The 8,464-nt window shown below is 31.7% G+C and overlaps 1 long non-coding RNA gene across 1 annotated transcript; it reads right to left on the bottom strand.

Moving 5' to 3' along the window:
• Window positions 1-972: 972 nt before the first annotated feature.
• Window positions 973-7,885, bottom strand: LOC146998207 (uncharacterized). The gene is made up of 3 exons (XR_015040035.1): window positions 7,229-7,885; window positions 1,344-1,443; window positions 973-1,193 (listed from the first exon to the last, which is right to left on the bottom strand). It is a non-coding gene; the product is annotated as an uncharacterized LOC146998207 (long non-coding RNA).
• Window positions 7,886-8,464: the final 579 nt, after the last annotated feature.

Here is an 8,464-nt window from a genome sequence, read left to right as displayed (position 1 = left end):
ATAGCATCCAAGAATAGAAATGATAATTAATTAATTTAACACTTCAAAATATACTCATGTGCATGAAAATAATTGTAACTGATGCAAAATGGGAGAAAACATGGCCTTTTGTAAAAGCAGTGTTTGTTCTTTAGTTATGAATGTTTAAATCAAATCTGGATTTTATGTATATGCTTAGAGCAAATATTCTCTTATTTTTAATGTGTCAAACAATTTATGGATATTGGAGTTCTGCAAAAAATTCAATTCTTTAAAACCATCGATGCAAATGATAAACAAAGAAATTTCAGCAAGTACTTCTGTAATGACAGGAAATAATAATAGGCATTACCTAACTATTAAGTAATGATAAGACTTATTCTAGAATTAAAATTACAAGATATTTAATTCCCTGAATGCTTTAGATAAATCTGGCTAAACTCTTCTGTGTGAAAGACCGCAAGCCCTTTGCCTGACACATAAATTTTTATGCCTCCTTATTTTGCAATAGTTAAAAATTAAAAAAATGGGCTGTAACTTCAGCACTCATTTTCCATAACTATTACAAGACCAGTATATTCATCTTTTTGATTAGCAGCAAGTTCACTCGTACTTCTTTGTTTCTGAATGTTGAAAATTAAAATATCTAATTATTGGGAGCAGGACCTTTTCTGTTATTGGAATGTGTGAAAGTTTAATTTGTATATGGCTTTGCGTACTGAAACTTACAAATATGCAAGTACTCTTATTAACGAGGAAACAAAAGTGTCCACATTTTTAAGTGACTAAAATGTTTTTTAATCTTAATGAAAATCAACTGATATCATGGATGATGAAATAAAGAATGAAAATATGTTTTATTTAAGAAGGGATAATGTATTATTCATGTCTTGTAAGAAACAATACTTATATTATATTATGCTTCACAGATGACTAATTCATAATATGTGGAGCAATTTTCAGTAAAAAATAATTCAAAAATGGAGAATTTTTTCCCAGACTTTATTCAGAATACATAATTATTTTACATAGCTTTTATTCATCTTTTATTTCTGAAAATAAAGACATATTAGATAAAATTCCTTGAATAGAGTATAAATATTATTATTCAACCATATTATTTCAAAATTTACGAGTACTAGTTTCAGTTTCAGAAAATTCTGCTGGCAGAGCTTGCTCTTGACTCTTTATACATACCAGATATCCATCGTTTACTGAAAAATAAAGAAGACTAAATTCAATTGTGAAACTCGAGATCACTGAAAACAATGCACCATTCATTTTGCAAACATAAACGTGAAATATTAAAAATGATCAGATATGTTATGAGATTAATTATGAACAGAAAAATTTTCAGTACTTACATATTACCCTATTGGCCATGAAAATTGGTACAGACCCACCAATCATTCCTGAGGAAATCCTTCACAGTCAATGGGATAAAGTACAAATTTTCTGATTCCTCTTTAAAAAAAAGAGAAAATTTTGGCATGTAGGTCCCCGAGAATGCATTGTTAACATAAAATGAACTATTCTCTATTATCCACAATTGGGGGTATCACCCTGGCCAAAAGAGCTCATTGTTGCCTACTTTAACAATTTTCTTTTATACTATTATTATACTACCAACTTACATACAAACATAAGCATTTTTATTTGTTTATTAGCCATATAACATTACAAAATAAAGCAAACTTAAAAAAAAAAAAAAAAAAAAAAAAAAATTATAGAAATTGTATGGCAGCAGATGAACTGCAAAATATTTGTCCACTATATATTTTTCAAGCATTACCAAAGGAATGGAATGCTGTCCTGAAAAACATTTCTTATTTTTAATTTCTTTAAATATATCAATCACTTAAAATTATATGCTCGTATATCATTTTCCGGAATTCAGTTATATTAACTGGCATATTTAAACTTTGATTTTTAATCCTCTGATAAGCATAGTAACATACTAAAACACCACAGCTCATATTATCAGTTTGAAAAATATGCAAAGGATAAATTATTTTCCATTTAGTGCTAGTAGCAAATATTTTAGCTAAAACCTTACACCATGTATGAATTAAAATTTGATACTCTTGCACACATGATTTATTTTGTGGATCATAAAATTCAAATACCATATCTGGAAAATTTTCTATTATTAATATCCAATGACAATTTAAATTTGCAGGGATAAAAAATAATTTTGCTGATTTTAATCTTGTTAATAACAGATCTTTAATACAGGAATTTGCTTTAGGTATTTGTAAATTAGACTTAAGAAAGGCAAAATTTTCATAACTGTTTAATACAGTCAAAAGTCGTTAATTCGGACACCCATAATCCGGAATGATCTATAATCCGGACCTCAAAGCTAAAAACTTTCTGCGCATGCGCCGCATTGGCACATGCGCACAGGCGTTTTACGTGTGCGCGTAAGACCTTGACTACTGCGCATATGCGTGTGCGCAAGTGCAGAATACGTTTTCGCCTGCGCGTTTAATGTATAACGGACGGTGTAAGCTAAAATTATCTAATTATCTATTTCAGTTAATGTTAATGATTGCGTTGTTCCATAATCTTCGAATTGGATCCCGCTTATTATTTTTTGCAGACTGTAAGAGCAATTTTATAAAAGTAAACTTGAACTTTCGATTATGTCAAATAGAATTTCCAATGCTGGAACTTCCAAAGGATCTACAAAACGAAAGTATGTTTCGATGTCCAACAAACAAAAAATGGAATTGCTGCAATAAATGGATAAAGACATGAAGAATATGACAGAGAGGTTAGTGAAAACGAAAAAATTTTGATTGACAAGTTAGTCGGTGTTCTCGGCCCAGCAATTAACGGGACTTGAACAGCGGAACTTTGTAACTGAACAAGAAATTATGTCTGTTTATAGAATTAAAGAGAAAGTATTATCACATAAAACGAAGCAACTTAAACAACTTACATTGAAAGAAATGTTTAATAAAGTAAACAAATAAATATTAAGCTTTTTTTTTTTGTAAATATTGATACCCTTTAGATCATAATTGTTCTTTATTTCATAAATTACGGTTTCATATTTTTAATTTTAGAATTTCTTCATGCCATCTTACGAGATTTAAACTGATGATCTATAATCCGGAAAAATCGATAATCCGGAATCGCCGAAGTCCTGACGGGTCCGGATTAACGACTTTTGACTGTATTTTAAACAAAAAAGCATCAATTATAGATTTACGAGTATTTTGATCAATTCTGGTTAAATCACACAGATATTGATCAATGTTATTTAAATCAAATGCTATGGCTTTAAATTTAATTTTCTTTTCCACACATTCATTTATTTCTGGGTCATCTGCACTATCATTAAAATCTTCGATTCTTGTTCTGCTGATGTTTCTGTAATTTTCTTTTTTTAGAAGTTTTAAACAATTGTGGGTTAAGTTTTTGATTTGGTGAAATTGGACATGATGCACTTGAAACTGCTCTTGAATTTTCATTCGAGTTTAAAATTCCCCTACATTCTGAAACTAATGAATTTAATGTTATATGAACTCACTTTAACATGACATTTTGGACTTTTGGTTGTCTTATTAATCGCAGTAATTCTTCTACAAACTTTTCACATGGATTTACTCTGTTCAATACTTTGTGGAATGTAATGATTAACAGAATACACATTTATTGCTTTCATATTTCCATTGAATTTCTGATTCAATTTAAGATAAATCTCTGAGGGATTAAACATACAATCATTTTGTCTATTAAGAAATGAATGCACTTTATGTATATGTTTGCACAGCAATTTATCTAAGCAATTGCCATGATACAAGTGACTACACAATGAGACACAATACTTAAGGGCATCTATAAAAGCAAAAATCCTGACACGGACAAATTTCAAAAAGATGCTGCACAGTATATATTTTATTTTTTGCCTGGGAGCAAACAGTCCAAGAATTATCAGAGCATTTATTTACATCACTGTCCCTAATTTTTAGTCCTCTCTGATGCCTACTTAAACAAAAAATGGAATTTCTGGGAGATACATTAGTGTATAATTTATAGGTATGCTTTAAATATTTATCTTTCTCAATTGTCAGAAGTGTAGAAATTAAAATATCTGTGGAAAGTTCCGATAACATAAAGCCCATTCTTCTAATATATTTTTATAATTTTCAGAAAAGTATTCAATAAAATCTCTACTTTTCCTAGAATAGTCATTCAAAAACTTCCTTATTTGATCATGAAAAGTGATCTGGTTTCTTTTATGTAATATTTTTGTTAATTCTCCTAGCATTTTTTGTCGTACTTCCTTATCTACCACTTTAGAATTAAGTTGTCAGAACCAACTTTGGCGTACGTGCCACGAACATAAAAGATGCTTAACATTTTGGCCGAAAACCTTTGAAAATGCAGGATATGTAACTTTGTCATCATCTGTCATTACGCAGTTTACATATAAATTTGGTACACGACACTTTAAACTATTAAATAAACAATAAAGAGTGTCAGCATCTAGAAAATTAGTAATAAAATGAGCAACTGGATAGCCACAACCAAATTCATTAGGTACTATAAGATTAAGAAGGTAAAAATCATACTGGTTAGTCTTATGCGGAGAATCGATACATAGAATCTCTGTACAACCTTTTATCCTCATTTCTTTCTGTTCACGTGTCTGAAGACCAAAAGCAAACAATACTTTATGATTTGGAAGATTATCTAGATCAGTTGGACAGTACAAAGTTGAATTATTCTGAGGCTTATAATATATATTATAATAACACAGGATTGTATGCTTCACATTTTAAAGTTTTAATGATTGAATTAATAGAAACTGCATCACTACTTGGACGCAATGAATTGTTTAAATATCTAGAATAAGCACAAATAGCTTTACGGGAGACAAAGCTTTCCTTTACAGGGAATTTATTTCTATTCTCGCGATTTCCTGATCCATCTTGTAAGATATCCCTATTTTTTGTGGAGGCACAGACAAATGTAAATTTGCTTTTATCAAACACTGCGTACTTTGTTTCAATGGCTGATATTTACAATTTTCCAACTTTTGCTCATGATTATGTTTAGGAAAGTAAAAAACAGAGATTTTATTCATTTCTTCACACGCCCACATTCTGACTGGACAGCATAAATTTTTTGAAATTGTACATTTTTTATTTTTCCGATTAGTATTTTTTCAAAATCAGAATAACCTTGCGTGGTAAACTGACAACAATAATAATGATAAGTTTTAGAATTTTTCGTTACTTTAGAAAACTTCCTGAATGAAGTAAATGTCGAGGTTCCTTCCAGTTCTATCCAGTCTTTAAAATAACTCATTGTTTCAAATGAATATTCTTTTAAGTTATTTAAATTATGTTCATCTGCTAAATGCTTATTAAAATTTAAAACATATGTAAAAGACTTATGGCAATCAGGTATGAAGCATACATACAATTTATTAACTTTTGTGCAAAATTTTTTATGATTAAAAAATGATAATTTGCAAGGATAACAGTTATCACAATTTAGTCATTTCTGAGGGTAAACAGATGAAAAATTTTGTTTTAAATCAGGTACTTGTTTATTTGAACATTTTTTTTTTTTTTTTTTTTTTTTTTTTTTTTTGTGTGTGTGTGTGTGTTCATAAAATAAATTTTTCGATTTATACGTTTTCAAGCATATTTCACATTTATGAAGATAAGCCATTTCTATTTTGTCATTAATACATTCTTTGGTTTCTAATGTTTTAACACTCAATACATTATTAATGTTTATAGCAATATTACTTTGAGGAGAAGTTAATGAAAGTTTAAAATTTTCAGTTTTTCTTTGCAATTTTTTTTATGATTATTAAAAGAATTTTTAGTTTTATAGTTTTTTTTTTACAAACATCACATTTTCTAGGGTAAAGCGATGGTGCATTACAGTCAATTTCGGACCCCCCCCCCTCCAGTCAGAATAGGACACATAGACTTATTTTCCCTCTCTTGACAATTAATTTCACTGCTTTCTACGTGATCTTTTAGTAAACAAAATTTATTAAAGTGAAAGAAACTTAGGCCAGAACTACAAGAAGCGCTTTCTCTGGTCATAGAAATGTTCTTATCCTGCAAAGCATAACTAGAGGCAGAGTAAAAGTCATCTTTTGTTGTACACAATTTAGGTTGTGAAATATCAAAATTTGTTGAATCATTTTTTAAAATCCCTTTGCCACTAACAGAAGAACAATACAATGGATAACAATCACTGAAAGAAACAGCACTTGCCTGCTGTACACTACAACCAGCAGCAGCGACTGCATTTTTTAGTGATGATCCTGTGTAGGCCATTACACTTTTTAGGCGCAAAACAGCTGAAGCAGCATTCTTCAGACGCAAACCGCCACTAATAGTCAAATCCTTCCTTGGACACACACCATCACCAAAAGCAACAATTGGATTCTTCTGAAAGATAGCAATTGGGACAGTAGTGTTCGTAGAATTAACAGTGGAACTAGCACTGCTCCTCAGAAAACGGCCAGAACCACGTCTGGAGGAGTCAACATCAGCAAGGGTGTCATTTCTACGACAGGGGCTGGGAGTGACGTTATTCCTTGAATGCAAACCAAAAGCAGCTTCTTCGGATGATCGCCAGTTCCATGGACACCAACAATGGGAATGACAACATTCTTAGGGCATGGGACAGGGTTAGCAATGTTCCTTGGATGCAAATCAGAACCAGAGCAAGGGATGGCAGCATTCCTCGGATGTGAACCAAAACCATGGACAGAAACATACTTAAAATGAGAGCCAACACTACGTATGGCAACATTTCTAGAATGACATCTAGGTTTAGTCTCATTCCTTACATGCAAACCAGAATCAGTTCTACGGAGTGATCCACCACCATGCAATGAGACCGAGAGCTAGCATCTGGGTTGGCAACGTTTTTAGGATGTGAGCCAGGGGTGGTATCATTTTGCAGATGCAAACTAGAACCATCTGTGGGGTTAACAGCTTTCCTTGAATGAAAGTCACCACCATGGACAACACATTTAAAACGCGATCCAGCACCAGGAATAGCAACACTCTTCAGTCAAGAGCCAGAAGCAGCTTTAGCAGCATTTCTCATCAGAATTAGCCTTCTTAGTAGCATCTACAGCACAACCATGCTTCAAAACAGTTGAATTAAGAGGATAAGAAGGGCTTGCAGAAACAAAAGAATCACTCAGCGGTGGAAAATCCAATGCAGTAAATGAAACACAAGACAATACAAAATGACTTACCTTTGCAGAAACTGGCTTTGAAGTCAAAACAGTCTTGACATTATCCAGGAAAACTGCCACAAGTTTCTTGTTCCCCAGACGGTTTAGGTGTAATCCATCCCTAGCCAATAACCTAGCTCCAAATTGATGAGACAACCTGCAAACAAAAAAAAGCTTCTCGATTTTGGCAGTAATTTTCAAGTTGAGAATTAATTTCGGAAGCACTTCCGGAGAGAACCCGGTAAATGTAAACATCGCCAACTTTGGCGATAATAGTTCAAACCTGGTAACCCAGCGGATTTATCGTATTCGCATGTTCGAAGTTTGCAACCATTCCTCTTGCGTTCATTTTGTTGAATTATCACTGTCGTTATTCGCATTTGCAGATTTATATTAGTCTTATTTATTATTATTTTTCTGAATTTTTTAACAACGAATAGATAGAAATATTTTCGTAGATAGATGCCGGTTCTTGGTTCGGGATGAAAGGAAGAAAATACGGCGGGAGGGGTGAATGCTAATTTGTAACACGGCTGTTCAGGTTGTGTTCTTAATTATTAACAGCTCTAAGAACCAGCAATTTAAATAACTAAGTAATGCTTTTATTTTTATTATTGGTTATTGTCATCTAAAATTATGAGAATAAATCAATTTTCTGGCGTAAAATTTTAACAAGATAATATATTGTTAATGCTTTTCTAACAATAACCTTTCAGAGGATGGCAGGTGTGACATAAATAGATGATTAAATTGAAATACAAAATATTATTGATTATCTAAGATGACAGAATAGTTTGATGCATCACCATGATCATCAAAATTAGCAAAACACTGCTGGTGTAAGGAATATATTGTTTTCTGTGTTAACTGGAATTTAAGAGAAATTTTTTTCGTTTATGACGTTTAACCGGTTAATTTCAGTACATTAATACTAATTTATGTTTTTCAAATGAATTCTTATTTCCGTTATAAATGCTTATATATTGTCTTATGCTTAATACATTCTTTTCTGTGCTAACTTGAATTTAATACAAATTTATTTAGTATATCACGTTTAACCAGTTAGTTTTACATCTACATGCTTATTATCTGTGAATTTTTACTACCATATGCTTAATATATTGTTTTGTCTGTAAATAAATTTAAATGCACTAAAAATCACGTTTGCGGCTCGGCTCATCGCCGATGAACCGCGAGCTTGGCGAGTAAAAATGCAACGGCGCCAACGGGTTCTCTGCGGATGAAAACCCTTAATTT

This window comes from Stegodyphus dumicola, chromosome 3, assembly GCF_044657685.1.
Source record: "Stegodyphus dumicola isolate Sdum_Otavi_A_Nest chromosome 3, ASM4465768v1".
Classification (NCBI taxonomy): Eukaryota; Metazoa; Arthropoda; class Arachnida; order Araneae; family Eresidae; genus Stegodyphus; species Stegodyphus dumicola.
Note: the sequence above shows the minus strand (reverse complement) of the source record. Positions and strands in the feature narration are given on the sequence as shown.